Source organism: Macaca nemestrina, chromosome X (genome assembly GCF_043159975.1).
Source record: "Macaca nemestrina isolate mMacNem1 chromosome X, mMacNem.hap1, whole genome shotgun sequence".
Lineage (NCBI taxonomy): Eukaryota > Metazoa > Chordata > Mammalia > Primates > Cercopithecidae > Macaca > Macaca nemestrina.
The window spans coordinates 79663689-79679506 of NC_092145.1; the positions used below are offsets into that span (position 1 = coordinate 79663689).

The 15818-nt window shown below is 42.5% G+C and overlaps 1 protein-coding gene across 3 annotated transcripts in view; it reads left to right on the forward strand.

Moving 5' to 3' along the window:
- Positions 1-3256: 3256 nt before the first annotated feature.
- Positions 3257-15818, forward strand: part of NEXMIF (neurite extension and migration factor) — a 198943-nt gene continuing 186381 nt past the window's right edge. For 2 of the 3 annotated variants that reach the window (XM_011767574.2, XM_011767577.2), the window contains exon 1: positions 3257-3859. The gene's annotated coding sequence lies outside the window, so the exon portion shown is untranslated. Of the gene's footprint in view, positions 3860-8365; positions 8456-15818 lie in introns of those variants that run through there. The other variant, XM_011767575.3, reaches the window with a different exon arrangement.

Below are 15818 nucleotides of genomic sequence, written 5' to 3' on the forward strand. Positions count from 1 at the left end.
GGCTAGTCTAAAGGTAGGGATGGGCCCTCAAAAGTTTTCATGGAGTAACTACAATTAATATCTGTGCCTGGCCCTTTGAAAACATTCAGTAAAAGTTAGCTATTATCACCATGCCAGTACACGTTGTTCCTGCCTTCAAGGAGCTCATGGTCTAGCAAAGGAAAAAGTACCAATATATAACTATAATAATATGCAATTTAAGCTGTATGGTTTGTTGGAGAAAACAGACATGGATAATAACTCACATTCAGTGAAGACTGCCTATGTGCCAAGCACTGTTCTGAGGACATTATATTTATTCCTTCATTTAGTTCCCACAACAACCCTATGGTTAACACAATTTTTTCTCAATTATTAATATAAATGAGGAAACTGAAGCACAGACAAGTAAAGTAACTTGCCCAAAGCCACACAACTAATGGACAGTGTTAAGTAGTCACACACCTGTGTTAAAGAAGAAGAAAAGCCATCTGGAAGATGACCTGGCACTCACAGGTAGGCCATGGCTGGTCTCCTGATGGACAAAAACACTCTCACAAAATACTGACATTGGACAGTGTTACACTGAGAACATGACAAAATGAAACAAAACAAGTCCCCTTCATAATTTTGTCTAAGCACAGATAAAAAACCCACAAAAGCCTTATCTCCACTTTACCTCCCAATAGATAAGATTTATTAAGATGCCCAGTCATAGAATTGCCTTTGCTTTCTGAGAGCATTCAATGTAGAATTAATTCCCACTTTCTTAAACCCTCCCCCAATTACCCAACCAAAACCCAAATCCTATAATAAGTCCTTTCTACCACCTTTTGTCTGAGACACCCTATGGTTTCCTGTTTTATTAGTTTGCTCTGGCTGCCATAGCAAAATATTACAGACTGAGTGATTAAAACAACTGAGATTTATTTTCTCACAGTTCTGGAGGTTAAAAGTCCATGATCAAGGCTTTAGTAGGTCTCGTTTCTCCTGAGATCACCATCTCCTTGGCTTGCAGGTGGCCTTTTTGTGTTATCTGTGTCCCAATTTTCTCTTCCTATAAGGACCTCAGTCATATTAGATTAGGGCCCATCCTCAATGCCTTATTTTAACTTAGTCTCCTCTGCAAAGGCCAGATCTCCAAACACGGTCACATTCTGGGGTACTGGGAATAGTCAGAGCTTCAACATATGAATTTTGGGGGAAATGCAAATCAGCCCATAACACCCATGGTGTGTGTTCTCCCTCACTCTAACAAGTAGTAAACCCAAATTGTTCAACTACAGTTGTGTTTCTGGTAGTTTTTGGCTGGAGGGCATTGACAAAAATTATAAGTGGTACCTAATAAGCAACTAACTTTATAAAGGAAGAATAGCATATGTAGTTAATACAGGTGAAACCAACGTGCTTTCTGACAGCGGAAAAAGAGCAGTTCATTCTGGACATTGGGATCCAGCCAATAGATGGGTGGCATTTTACGTGTTTAATCTTTTTTGTTTGTTTGTTTGTTTTTGCTTTTGAGAGCAGAGGCCAAATTTTACTTGTCTTCTTATTTATTCCAGTGCCTGAAAGATGCAAATATATTTGCACAGTGTCTCACAAATGCAAGATAAATATCATCCCTATCCTCAGGACACATACCTAACTTCCTTGTGACTCGATTTTCTCATTTGTAAAATGGAGATAGTAAAATTGTGTTTGCTGTGAAGATTAAATAATTCATGTAAATTGCTTAGCACAGTGTCTGGCACATAGTAAGGACTCAATAAGTATAATTATTTCAGGATGAGCTATTATTTATGGATGAGTTTCATAGATATAAAATGAGAGGGAGAAATAAGAGTGTTTCAAGCAAGTGGGGTGACAGAAAGGCACAGAGATGAGGAGTTGTAAAAGCCATACAGACACTTTATGGTCCAGGAATGAAAGACCCATGGTAGAGCTCCTCAAACTTGGTAAAGTGACACAGACATTATTGTCAATGGGATATCGGAAACATTTGTCTCCTGTACTTTGCCAGGGAAAAGAAAATATACCCCCACCCCCACTTCTGTGATGTTTCTGGGGAGGGGTTGTGTGACAGGTGATGGTGAGAAGTTGCACACATCAGATCTCAAAGCCTGAGCCCTGGTAGCAAAATGAGGCTGTAGCTGTGGCAGCAAAGAACTCTGAAATTGGGCCCTGCCTGACTGGAGAAGCTGTGCTTTGGCAATGATGTTGGAGCAAGTGCACACAAAGTAGCTACTTTTACCCCTTCTGTTCTAGTACCAACCTTTTCATCTCTTGCCTTGGCTCCTAGTGGTGACAACTCCCGAGGCTCAGGCCCCAACCTTGCACCCAGGACTCCAGAAGTACTAAATGGTCCCTCCTGAGTTGCTCTCCAATCGTTTTGCTGTTTCCTGTTGAGTTTCGAGGACGTCTGAAGGAAAATGACCACCAAAGAGATTTTTAAATGACAGCCATCAGGCAGATCTGTTTTCCTTCCTGGCCATATTCAGCTTCCCTTCTTTCCTTTATTCCCCAAACATCCCTCCCCAATTGTCTGCCTTCATCCAACCCTTCAAACAGGACCCACCTTCCCGGGGGCCCAGGCCCTGAAGTTAAGACTAGGTAAAGGTTGAATGGTTAGATGTTTGGTGGATGAAACCATTCAAATATTCTTCCCCAAACTTCAGAGTTCCCCTCTCCGCACACACAACTGCCCTAAAAGACGTGGGAGAGTGGTGTCCAGTTGCGTGTCTGCCAGGGGAAGAACGCACCAGTGGCGTGGTGGACTGGAAGGGCAGCAGGAACGCGAGTGGGGGGCGGGGTGGGAATGGGGAAGGGGGGTGCGCGCCCTTTATGACAGGTGGCCGCGCAGCGCGCGCTCCCGGGCGCCCGAGGGGAGGGAGGGACAGACGGACAGAGTTGGGGGGGCACAGAAGGAAGGGACCGTAGAGAGGGTAAGGAGAGCGGGAGGGAAAGGGAAAGGGAAAGGGAGGCCTGTGGTGGGGAAGAAGGGTAGAGGGGGGAAAGCGTCCAGCAAGAACAGCCGTGTTGGAGGAAACAATGGCAGGGGCAATAGCGATGGTGGCAGCAGAGGCGGCCCCACTCTGTGCACCTTTCTGAATGGGCAGAGACAGCTCCGGGAGAAGAAGGGACCAGGCAGTGCCTGCAGAGGCTCTGAGAAAAGCGGCAGAGGGAGGAGAAGAGGGAGGAGGAGGAGAAGGAGGAGGAGGAGTAGGAGAAGGAGGAGGAGGAAGGGGGAGGAGGGGGGACGAGGCAGGGGAAGAACCTGGGAAGGAAAACCAGTAGCATCAGCAGCAGCAGCAGCAGCAGCAGCAGCAGCCGCCGCCGCCGCCACCGCCGCCGCCGCCGCCACAGCAGTAGCATTAGCGGCAGTAGCAGCATTTAGCAATAGCTTTAACAGCTATAGCGACAGTAGCAGCCGCCCTCCTCTCTCCCTCTCGCGGACGGCCGCAGCCACCGCACAGAGCGGGCTCCAGGCGCCGAGCGCGCAGCCCGCTCGCTAGGTAGCTCCAGCCGGGGCTAGCGATAGTACAGGCGAAGCACGGACCCTTGGAGCAGCCGGGCAGCCGCTGAAGCTCTGAGTTTCAGGGCCAGAGCCCGACAGCTCTGACTCCATCTAGCGCGGCGGCGGCAGAGCCTGAGGGAGCGAGCGAGGAGAGAGGCGCGTCCACCTGGCGGGCCCAGCGCATGGAGCTAAGGCAGAGGCGGCGGCGGCGGCGGCAGCAGTAGCAGTAGCAGCGGCGGTGGCGGCGAAGGCAGCTTGAACAGCTGCGGCGACGGCGACAGCCCAGCCTTGACTGCGACCGCGCTAGCTACAGCGCCTGCTGCCTGAGCCCGCCAGCGACGTGCGCCTCGGGAGTCGGCCTGTGAGGTGAGTATGAGCGCTGCCATACAGCTCCCTGGCCTTCTCGCCGGCTCCCCGGCTGGCTCGGGGTGGCGGCGGCGGGGGGTGGAACGAATTGGGGTAAGTCTAGCGAGAAGAGAAAGAAGGGAAAACGGAAGGGAGGACGTGTGTGTGCAAATGTGTGTGTCTGTGTACGAGGGAGCGAGGCCGCTAGGGCGAGAGATCCCAGCTCGCCCTGACAGGCACTGCAATCTAGGAAAGGCCTCTGTGCTTGCGCCGTAGGAAGGGGGTTGCGGGGGGAGGGGAAGCGAGCGGACCCGAGCCGCCGCGCTTACACGCACACCGCCCGGCAGAGTGCCGCCTCCTTTCGGATTGGTGCAGGGTAGAGCCTGGCCAGGGAATGGGGCATGGGCATGGCACGCTTCGGCGAGAGCGGGAAAACCCACGCGGCGGCCGAGGCTGGGCGCTCGGACCAAAGCCGCAAAGGTGCGAAGCCGGGCGGCCGTGGCTACCACAGAGCGCCCCCAGGACATGCGACCCTTGGCTGAGGCTGCGGACAGGTTTAAGTTGGGGGCCAGACCGAGCCTCGCCCAGCTCGTCTCCTTTGCGGAAATTGGCTTGTGGCCCCTTCGCGCTCTCGGTGGCGGTCGAATTGAAGCTTTTCTGTGTGGCTTCTGGCGCTTCTCTTCTGCCGCGCCCCGCAGCACACGTCGGCTCGCGTCTTGTACACCCTGTAGGGCGGGAAGGCCGTGAGCCGGCGCGGGGAGCGGAGTCCCGCTCCGGGAAAGTGTGGAAACCGCGCTGCTGAGTTGGCGCCGTTCCGCTGAGGAATTCAGCGATTTCAGCATGACTGCTTCTGTCTGTCTGATTCGTGAGGGACCGAATCACCCGCGCAAGGTTTTCTTTTTCGAAGTTAAAAAAAAAAAATTGGCATCCCCATTTCGACAACAGCACTCTTGATTTTTATCAAGCTTCTGGTTGCATTTTGGAATAAGTGGGTCTCATATTTTGCTTCTGGATTTTGGCTCCCAGCGTATTGTTGAATGCTGTGCACAGCACTACATTTAGCTATGTGGCCTTTTTCTAATGTTGCATTTTCTAGACAGTTATCTGAAAAGACATGATTTGTGTTGTAGGGCTGGCAGGGCTGTTTTTAAAAAATGTCTAAAGCACTTTAATCCCGGGATTTGAATATATCCTTGGTTGTTTTTGGTGGAGGAGTTCCTGGAATATTTTGCTTGGTGAGAAAAGGTGCTGCAATGGTCTTCTCTGAACTCCTTACAACCATTTGTGTTTTTGGGGGGGGGGGGGGTGAATCTCCCTTACATCTTTTACACATGAGGTAACATATGACCAAACGTTTTATTTACAGCAGTGACGTTCTTATGGCTGAGGAGAATTTACACTTATTGAAAAAATATTTTTAGAAGGGAACAAAAAAGTCCTAAGTAACTGTCATTTTACATATTAACTGGGAAACCGGCTAATCAAATAAAACTGGCTGAGTGTCTGAAACTCTATCCCAGTGAAATATGTGGCTGTGAATATAATTAACCATCTGTCTAGTGAGCAATTTAAATTTGGGCTGGTACATTTTTATTACAGTGTCTAATTTCTGGAAGACGTACATTTTACCCAGCAGTAACAACAAAAACGTATTTGCTTACTAGGTCAAAAATTTACTTGTGTGGTGGTGGTATTTCTCTTTCTTCCTCCATGTCTTTCATAGTCCCCATACTGCTTTACCTGGGAGGTGAAAATGAGCTCCTTGTTTTTGCAAATAGCGTATTTACAATAGAGGAACTGAAACTAGCCCTGGTGGCTAGTGATTAGACATTTTTGTTTTTGTTTCTTAGAAATACTTTCCAATATTTTACCTCCCCAAAAATCTAGATAGATTGCATGCATGCTAGTTTAAAAATGTAATTTTTTGGTGCACATGGGGTAGGGTGATTGAACAAAATTGTAAGATTTAAAATTTCTCTATTTACTTTCTCTTATTCTGATGAATTCTCTACCTGGCTCTCCCAACTGGCCCCCCAGACATAAACTCATACAAAAACACATCCTTTTTTCCTTACAGTTTTTAAGGTTAGCAGTATTCAGATCTGTGATTTTAACAATATACTGATAAACTGCTTTTTTTTTTTTTTTGTAAATCTTAAGTGTAAAATATCATGACATAAAAAGACAATGTATATATATTTAAAGTTTTCCCTATGGTGTGATTTTAGCCAGAAATTTATTACTAGGAAAAAAGAGGGATAGAGTTTGAGTAGAGATGAAATGGCTCCGGGAAGATTAGATTTGAGAGACCTTCACCAAATAGCTATTGTTAACATAACATAATTTAAATGAACCACGGATTGATTGTGCAGTAAACTAGAGAAAGTCATTTAAAGTAAAATACTTTTAAAGCAAATATTTGCCTAAATAACAGCTCTGATAAATTGGTAACAATTATGTAAGTACATGGCAGAATTTGACATATGTCAAATCTGTTAAATAAATCAACCTGTTCAGTGAATAAATCTTTGATGCTTCAGTGCTTTTTCACACACACACACACACACACACACACACACGCACACCTGTAACACTCTGTTGCCAAAGTCAAACAACTGCAATACTGCCACTTTCTGTTTTACTTCAAGTCTGTCTCTTTTCCCTCTTTTTCTTTTTTCCACAATCTTCTGATTACTTCTAAGCTACCCGGTGACCAGAGAGAACTAAAGGTGCGGTGGCGTTGCCTGTGTTTAGGAGGTGGGAGAAAAATGAGAAAAGTGCTAAGGGTTGGAGCACACAAAGATGTGCTCATGGATCCTGGACACAGTCACTATGGAGGTCCTGGTTTCACAGACCATCATAGTGTATTTGCATAGGAGAAGGACTGGCCTATCCAGAGAAACATTGGTTGCAGTTTCTCTGTTCCTAAATCCAGTTCTAAATAATATTTTTTTCTTCTGTATATCCCTTAGTAAGGGGAGAAAAATAGATTCTAATTGGCATTCAACTGTTACATTACCTTTAAGCTTTTATCTGATGGTACATATATAAGTGTTCCTGGTAGGAGTAAGCAAAAGGAGAAAAGGGCCAAAGTGGATGAAAGGGAAGGGGAATGATTCACTAAGGAGTAGGTCATTTGGCTTCCTTGTTTTTCCCATCTTAAGAGATTTTAGGTTTGGACATTATTCATTTTTTCTTTTCATTTTTTTTCTTTTACTTCCTCTGAAAAGTTGGCCACCAGCTTCCTAATGGACAGTTTCTCCACCAGAGCACCTTTTCAAACCCAAGGTCATAGGGTCAGACACAAAGCACTTGTTATGTTCTCTATGCCACTTCTCCAGGGCTGCTTGAAAACAAAACAAAGAATATGTACACCTACTACGTACCCATACGAATTAGAAAAACAAAAACAGAAAAAAAACAGAGCACCAAACAAGATTGCATCACTTGGAGCTACCTTTAAGTTCACACCTTTTCTCTTGCCCAGAAAATGTATTTTTAGTCAGAGGTGAACATTCCTCTCTTCTCAAACAACAGTGGCTCTGTTTGTAAGTACATCACAACCTTGAGGAAATCTGGTCTGAGGTGTCATCAGCCGGGAAAGTGGAGGGTTGGGGAAAGCTGCCTTTTAGTGATGATAGGGTCTTTTATGGGCCAGCTACACGTAGGCGTGAGGACCTTCATTGTCTCTGTTCCCTTTAGTCCCTCACTGCCCACAGTTATTCACAGGCCTCTGCTAGGTAATGTGCTCATTTTGGTATTTTTCTTTAGGTAAGTGCTATGATTTGATTTCTTTCCCTACCATCTTCTCTGGTGGAAAAGAAGCTGAAGTCTTCATGACCAACTATTAATACTATGCACACAATTATTACTTTTCCAAAGAGCACTTCAATATGTCATCTTATTTATCCCCAGTGTGATAATTTTGATGTAAACAATTATCTGCTGTTTTCTCTAGCACCCCCAAGCCCCATTAAAATTTTTTTCAGCTTCTCACCCTCAGTAGCCCATTTTAAGTGTTATACCACTAGCTTAAACAAGAAGTTCCTCCTGATGCTTACTCTGAAGGGGTTTAGAGGTTTGAGACCAAGATAAATTATACCTTGGGCCTGAGTGCTAAAGTAGTGCCAAGTCATCCTCTGTCAAGAACAGGTGTAGAGATTAATTTTATTTGGGGGAAGTTAAAACATTTCCTCTATGGAGGACTATAAGTAGAGTGACCATATGTTGTGGTTTGTGCCTGTTGCTCCAGCATACTTATTTTATCCTCAAAAATGTCCCAGTTTGGAAAAGAATTTTGTGATCACCTTACTATAAGCCACCTTTGAAAGAAACCATGATTCTCAATTTGGGGAAGTGATTGTAAAATTTGAGGGGATAATGAGCTTTGGAGACGTTATAGTCCCCTAACCCAGCTCAACCTATCTTTTTCCTAGCTAAGAGATCTTTTGGAGAAGAACCCCTGAAATGATTCAGACTTTGGGCTCAACAGAATTGGATTATTGGCTCCAAAGGCATCTCTCCAAAATGCCTGTTTGCATTTGCACATACACATGCACATAAAGAGGTGATGTCTGCATGCTGGAAAATGGCTGCTCTAACTTTCATGAAAGACTGGTAAGAATTAAAAAATTTAAAGTTTATCAGGAGAAACAGGTTTAGACGCAACATCCTGACCATGGCATTTGTGAGATACAAGGGCATAGCACCAAGAGAAATGTTAATTCTTTTCAGAATAGGTTTGAGAAGTGCACAGGCAACTTTCTGTTTCAAATAGTTTGCATGTGGTCATGACTCTTTTTCAATTTGACTTATCCATAATGGACACGATGATCTTTTCAACTACCTCCCAGTCCTCTCAGTATCCATGACTGGCTTTCATCGATCTACGGCAGGAGTTAAAAGAAACTATGGCCCACAGGCCAAATCTGGCCTGCCATGGAAAAAGAAATAATGCAGACAAGAAAAAAAAAATGGAGCCATTTAGAGTTGCTTCTGCAAACATTTTCAAGCTTCCTCTTCTTAATTGAGCTTCATTTAGTTCAATGTTAGAATGAGTCCACATTTCTTTAGTATATTTCAGCTCATATCTAGTGTTTGGAGATTGTCCAGAGCCTGGTAGAGTGGCAGGGGGTGACCCGAAAAGTGAAATCCACAAATGAATTTTTTTGTTTGAGTCAAAATGTCAATAGCTATTTTTTCTTTCCTGCCTAGGTGAGTAATCCAAATTTTGTTGTGCCACTAAATTCTTTATGCCTTCCTCCCCAATATTTGTCATGTTATTCCAGGCATGCCTGTGATTTATTAACCCAGAGACAAGATCTCAGCAAATTGCTTGAATAGGAACGTGCTTTGAATAACTGGAACACATCCTGAAGATGTACTGTTTTACTAAGTAGGGGAGTAGAAAAAGTGGGCCATCACCATCTAGCCAATGGTCCCTAACCTTGGCACGTACCCCTGTGAAAATTCAGTGAATGCCAAGGATACTTTCTTCAGAAAAGTGCATATTTACGCATATAACACTTGTATACATTTTCAGGAAGTTCAGCCATATATTGTGGGTTTAAACCTCTGTACTAGCCTTTCCCTAGTTGTTACAGAATGCTCGTTGTATGACTGTCATGGTCATGGTAGCTTGAAATGGAAGCCATTCAATGTCTCTCTCAAATAACATGTCATTAATGTATTTATGGTCCACAGCCCTCAGCTACTGTACAAGCATTTTTCTGATTAGCCTTCACAGGCATTTTTTATTATGAAGAAGAGCCACTTAGCACTCACTTTTACATTACCATTCTCACCAAAAACAAGTCAAGACTAGTTTCCCCAAATTATTGACTTGTCAACTCTCTGATTCTTCAAAATGCCTGTTCAGCTTTCACACATCCCCCACACAAGTTCATCACTAATATAGAAAATATATTCCATAAAAGCTCACTCACATTTCATCTGCCCCTACCTCTCTCTGTTTCATCTGTTTCTCTCACTCTATGTATTTCTCTTAGCCAAGGGTCTGGCAAATACGGGGAACTCTTTCTAGCCTCAATCATTAGGTATGGTGATGGAGTCAGAGAGGGAGATGGTGTCTAGATACCTTCATGGGGACCTTGAGTCACATGAGCCTTTTGGAGTATTAGACATCTTGGAGAGAATTAATGTATTTCATCCTGGATATCTAACATCATATATTAAAGGCAAAGCTCCTTAAGCTCTGCAAACACGAATATATGCCACATCTGTGCCTTGCAGTTGGGATGGTAGTAATAGGTGGTATATTAGTCTGTTCTCATACTGCTCTAAAGAAATACCTGAAACTGGGTAATTTACAAAGTAAAGAGGTTTAATTGGCTCATGGTCCCACAGGCTGTACAAGAAGCCTGGCTGGGGATGCTTCAGGAAACTTTCAATTATGGCAGAAGTGGAAGCAGGCATGTCTTACATGGCCGCAGCAGGAGGAAGAGAGCAAAGGAGGCGGTGCTACACACTTTTAAACAACCAGAGCTCGTGAGAACTCACTCAGTATCATGAGAACAGCAAGGGGGAAATCTGACCCCCATGACTCAACTACTTCCCACCAGACCTGTCTTCTAACATTGGGGATTACAATTCGACATGGGATTTGGGCAGGGACACAAATCCAAATCATATCAAGTGGTATTCAGATTCATGAATAAATGTTTATTGCTTCTTGTCTTGGTAGTTTAGAATACTGCAGAGCATGTGGGTTAATAGAACCCTAAGACTGGAGGGGTCCATTAATAATAATTGCTGATTCAATTCAGCAAACACTTATTGAACATCTACTTTGTGCTAAGCCCTGAGATACTGGGGACAGATAAAAGAATAAAATGATTTTTCTGTCTCATAGGGAATTACCTTTGCTCCTGGCTGGGTCGTTTTACCATCTGCATGAATTTACCCTACTATTTTCCTAATTCAATGCATTCTTCTGTTGTTTCTACGTTCTACCCCTTGGTAAATGTCTTAGTCTGTTTCCTGTTGCTTATAATGGAATGTCTGAAACTGAGTAATTTATAAAGAAAAGAAATTTATTTCTTAAAGTTATGGAGGCTAAAAAGTTCAAGGTAGAGGGGCTGCATCTGGTGAGGGCCTTCTTGCTGATGAATTCTCTTTAGGGTCCTGAAGTAGTACCATGGCACCACATGGCAAGGGGACTGAATGTGCTAGCTCAGGTCTCTCTTCCTCTTCTTATAAAGCCACCAGTCCCACTCCCATGATAACCCATTTATCCATTAACCTATTAATCCATTAATCCATGAATACAGTCACCTTTTAAGGGCTCCACCTCTCAATACTGCCACATCAGGGATTAAATTTCAAAATGAGTTTTGGAGGAGACAGATATTCAAACCGCAGGGAGTTTCTTGGTAAATATCTCTAGCTGGGTTGAGACAAGATGTCCAGCCCCTATGGCACAAATGCTTCTGTTCTTATCCCTGCATTAGTTTAGCAGGCCCCATTTAATAGGGAATAATGTGATTGTTTCCCTGCGATTCTGAGGCAGCATTTCTATCACTGCTATCATTGGTGATGTGGAATTGCAAATATCATTAGCCATGATGTATTGACTATTGCCTTAAAATTATAGTATGGAGTTGTTGATTCTGACTAGTGAATTGAATGTACTCTGCAAAAAGCCAGCTTTCCATCTTTGAGTGAGTTGGTTTTTAACCCCTATTTGGTAGCTTTATCAGTTTTCTACTATGGTTGCTGTAACAAATTTCCAAAATCTTAGTGGTTTAAAACAACAAATTTATATTTCTACAGCTTTGAAGGTCAGAGATTAAGTGTCTGAACTAGGCATTTGCTAGGCTATAATCAAGGTGTAGGCAGGGCTGTATTTCTTTCTGGGGGCTCTGGGTGGAGACTCCATTTCCTTGCTTTTCTGGCTTCTAGGGGCTGCTGGAATTTTTTAGCTCATGGTCCCTTTACATATTCAAAGCCAGAGATGGGAGATTGTTTCCTCACACTGCATCGCTTAAATCTTGCTTCCATCATTACATTTCCTTCTCTGACTCTCACTCTTCTACCTCCCTCTTCTGTTTATAATGACCCCTATATTTATATTTGGTCTACCTGGATGGATAATCTAGGATAATCTTTCCATCCCAAGATTTGTTGATTTTCAACCATAATTCTATCTGCAATTTTAATTCCTCTTGTGCCATGTAACCTAACATTCACAGGTTCTAGGAGTAGGATGTGGACATCTTTGGAAGGCCATTATTCTGCCTACCACAGTGACTTGACTTTTTGTTGTTACTTTTTATTTTGGAATAATTATAGATTCACGGGAAGTTGCAAGGACAGAGAGGCCCTGTGTATCCTTCTCTCAATTCCCCAGTCGTTACATTTTGCATAATAGTTGTGTGTAGTTCTGTATCACTTTATCACATGTGTATATTTGTGTTTTTTATTTATTTTTATTTTTGTAGAAACGGTTTTACTGTGTTGCCCAGGCTGGTCTTGAACTCCTGGACTCAAGAAATCCTCCTGCCTTGGCCTCCTAGATTGTTTGAATTACAGGTGTAAGCCACCGTGCCCAGCCAGCACACATGTATATTTGTGTATCCACCATCACAATCAAGATAAAATATTATTTCATCACCGCTAGAGATCTCTTTTGTGCTACACCTTTATAGTCTTTGTAGTCACATTCACCCCCACTCCTTTGCCATATCAAACTCCTTGCACTCACCACTATATTTTCCATATCTAAAGTTTTATCATTTCAAGATTTTTATATAAATGAAATCATTGAGTATGTGACTTTTGGGGGTTGGCTTTTTCACTCGGCAGAATGCCCTGAGATCTATTCCAGTTGTTTTGAGCATAAGCAATTCATTTCTTTCTACTGTTGAACAGTATTACATGGTATGAGTGTATCACAGTTTATTTAATCATTCACCTGTAAGGAGAAATTTTGGTTGTCTGGAATTTTTGGTTATTACAAATAAAGCTGCTATGAACATTAGCATACAGGTGTTTTTTGTGTGTGTTTGGTTGGTTGGTTGGGTTTTTTTTTTTTTTTTTTTTGGAGTGGGACAGAGACTTTCTCTGTCGCCCAGGCTAGAGTGCAGTGGCACGATCTCAGCCCACTGCAATCTCCACCTCCCAGGTTCAAGTAGTTCTCCTACCTCAGCCTCCTGAGTAGCTGGGACTACAGGTGCATGCCACCATGCCTGGCTAATTTTTCTAATTTTTGTAGTTTTAGTAGAGACAGGTTTCACCATGTTGGCCAGGCTGGTCTTAAACTCCTGACCTCAGGTGATTCACCTGCCTTAGCCTCTGATTACAGAGTTGGAATTACAGTGCTGGGATTACAGGCATGAGCCACTGCACCTGGCCCAGAGTTTTTGTGTGAACATAATTTTTCATTTCTCTGGGAAAAGCTCCCAGGAGTGCAATTGCTGCATTGTATGGTATATGTATGTTTAGTTTTTTAAACTAAAAACTAACTTTGCAGTTTTTCCAGAAACTGAAAATCTATTTTCCAAAGTGTCTGTAAGTATATAACTTATTATAATCTACTAGTATCAACATTTTACCTGTTTGAGTAAATTATAGAAACCTTACCCCTCTTTAAGTTCCTTTAATATTCCCCACTTATAATTGCCTTACTTTCTCTACATATATTTAGAACTACATTAGACAATGCTACAATTTTTTGCTTCAACCCTCAAACATAATTGAGAAACCCAATGGGAGAAGCAAAATCAATTCTATTTACGCTTTTACTCTTTCTGTTGTTATTTGTTTCTTTCTGAGGTTTCTAGATTCCTTCTTTTATATATTTTTTTCTGTTAGAGATCTTTCTTTAGTTATTCTTCTAATGCAGGTTTGCTAGCAACAAATTATCTTAGTTTTCCTTCTTCTGAGAATTTCTTGATTTCTCATTCATTCCTGAAGGATATTTCCACCTGATGTAGAAATCCTGGTTGACAGGTTGTTGTTGTTGTTTCCTGAAAGCATTTGAAAAATGTTGTGCCATTACTTCCTGGTCTTCATGGGTTCTGATGAGAAATGTGCTTTCATTTGAATTGTTTTACACTTGTAGTTAAGGTGTCATTTCTCTATTGCTACTTTTAAGGTGTTTTTTTTTTTTTTCTTTAGTCTTTAGAAGTTTGACTATGATGTGCCTTGGCATAGATTTCTTTGGGTTCATCTGGTTTGGTATATGCTAAGCTTCTTATGTCTGCAGGTTTATGTCTTTTGCCAAGTTTTGGAAGTTTTCAAGTATTATTCCTTCAAATAATGTTTCTTTCCTGTCTTCTGTTCTTCATGGTTTCTTCTGATGACAGAAAACTTAGATCTTGTTTTTGTAGTTCTACAGGTCCCCGAGGCCTGTTCATTTTTCTCAGTCTATTTTTTCTCTGTTGTTCAGACTAGATAGTTTCTATCATTATATCTTCAAGTTAAGTGATTCTTTTCTCCATCTTCTTCATTCTGTGAGAGACCACACATTGAGTTTTTATGTTTTGGTTATTACATTTGTCATTTCTGAAATTTCTACTTGGTTTATCTATATATCCTCTTCTTTTATGAGACTTTCTATTTTTCATTTGTTTCAAGAGTGTTTCTAATTACTTACTGAAATATTTTTGTGATGGCTTGTTTCAAATCTTTTGTCAGATAATTCTAATATCTCTTTCATCCTGGTTTTGCCACCTATTGGTTGCCTTTTTTCATTTAGTTTGAGATCTTTCTGGTCATTGGTATAAGTGATTTTTATAGAAATATGGCCATTTTGTGCTATGTTATGAGACTTTGGATCTTATTTAAATTTTCTGTTTTATCTGGCTTTCTCTGGCACTGCTCTAGCTCCAGGAGCTCCAACTCCTGGGGAAGGGAGTTGCTGTCTTGTTACTGCCAGATGGAAGTAGAAGTCTGGGTTTCCCACTCTTGCTTGTTGACGGTTGGAGGGCAGGACTTCTCATTATTGCTTGTTAGGGGTTGGAATTTGGCCACATTTCAAGTGCTTGATAGCCATGTATGATTAGTGGCTACCATACTGGATAACATATATGTAGAGCATTTCTATCACTGCTCTAGGAAGACTGAGGTTGGGGGAGGGAGCAGTAAAGGAGCTTGGCACTACAGAAATTGGGGTTTGGGGTTACTATGGCACAGATGGAATAAGACAAAGATCTAGTTATTGGATCTGAGGTCCATGGTTAGGGTTTGGTTCCAAAACCTGAGGTGCTGTGAGTTCTGTCTAGAGAAATATGGACACAGAGAACTCATCTGGTTAATATGGATCCACTAGGGCAGAGTTAGTATCCATAGTATTAACCAAGTTTTTTCCTCTCAGCCATTGTAAAAGACATGGAGTGGCATGCTGCAGATCCTAGTACCACTCCATTTGAGTAGAGGGAAAGTCTTCCCTATTAGATGGCAGTTAATTTGCTTATTTGTAGCAACACACTCAACCTCCATGACTGAGGTAACCACTGATTGAGGAAACATTAACAGAAAAGAGCGAGTTGTGAAAAGGGTATTCATTTAGTTTATAGGATCTAGGGTTTATTTGGCATCTTGATGGCCTTAATGTTCTAATCCTTGAGACTCCAGCATGCTCAGCCAGGTGGGGAGCATTTATGTAAGAGCTCTGTCCTTCACTGAGTTCTGTGTTGGCTTGTTGGCACTTTTTGTCCAAGTCCCAAAGAGTTAGTGGACCCTGTTACACAGCTTCTTTGTACACTGAAATAACTGTTGCCTTCTCAAGTCTCTCTTTGCTTAGATTAGTGGGGGTGTACTCAATGTAGATTCAGTGTTTTCGGTTTCCCCTTGGGGCAGTTCGTTATATTTTCCCTTACTGGCTGTATGTGTGTAGACATCCTAATGTGCTTGTATTTATGGACTGCCTGTGTACTGTGTCTCTTGGCAAGGGAAGAGGAGTACCTAGTATCTATTGAATATGTATGGTATGTATGGTATATAGGTCACACGGCCTTTT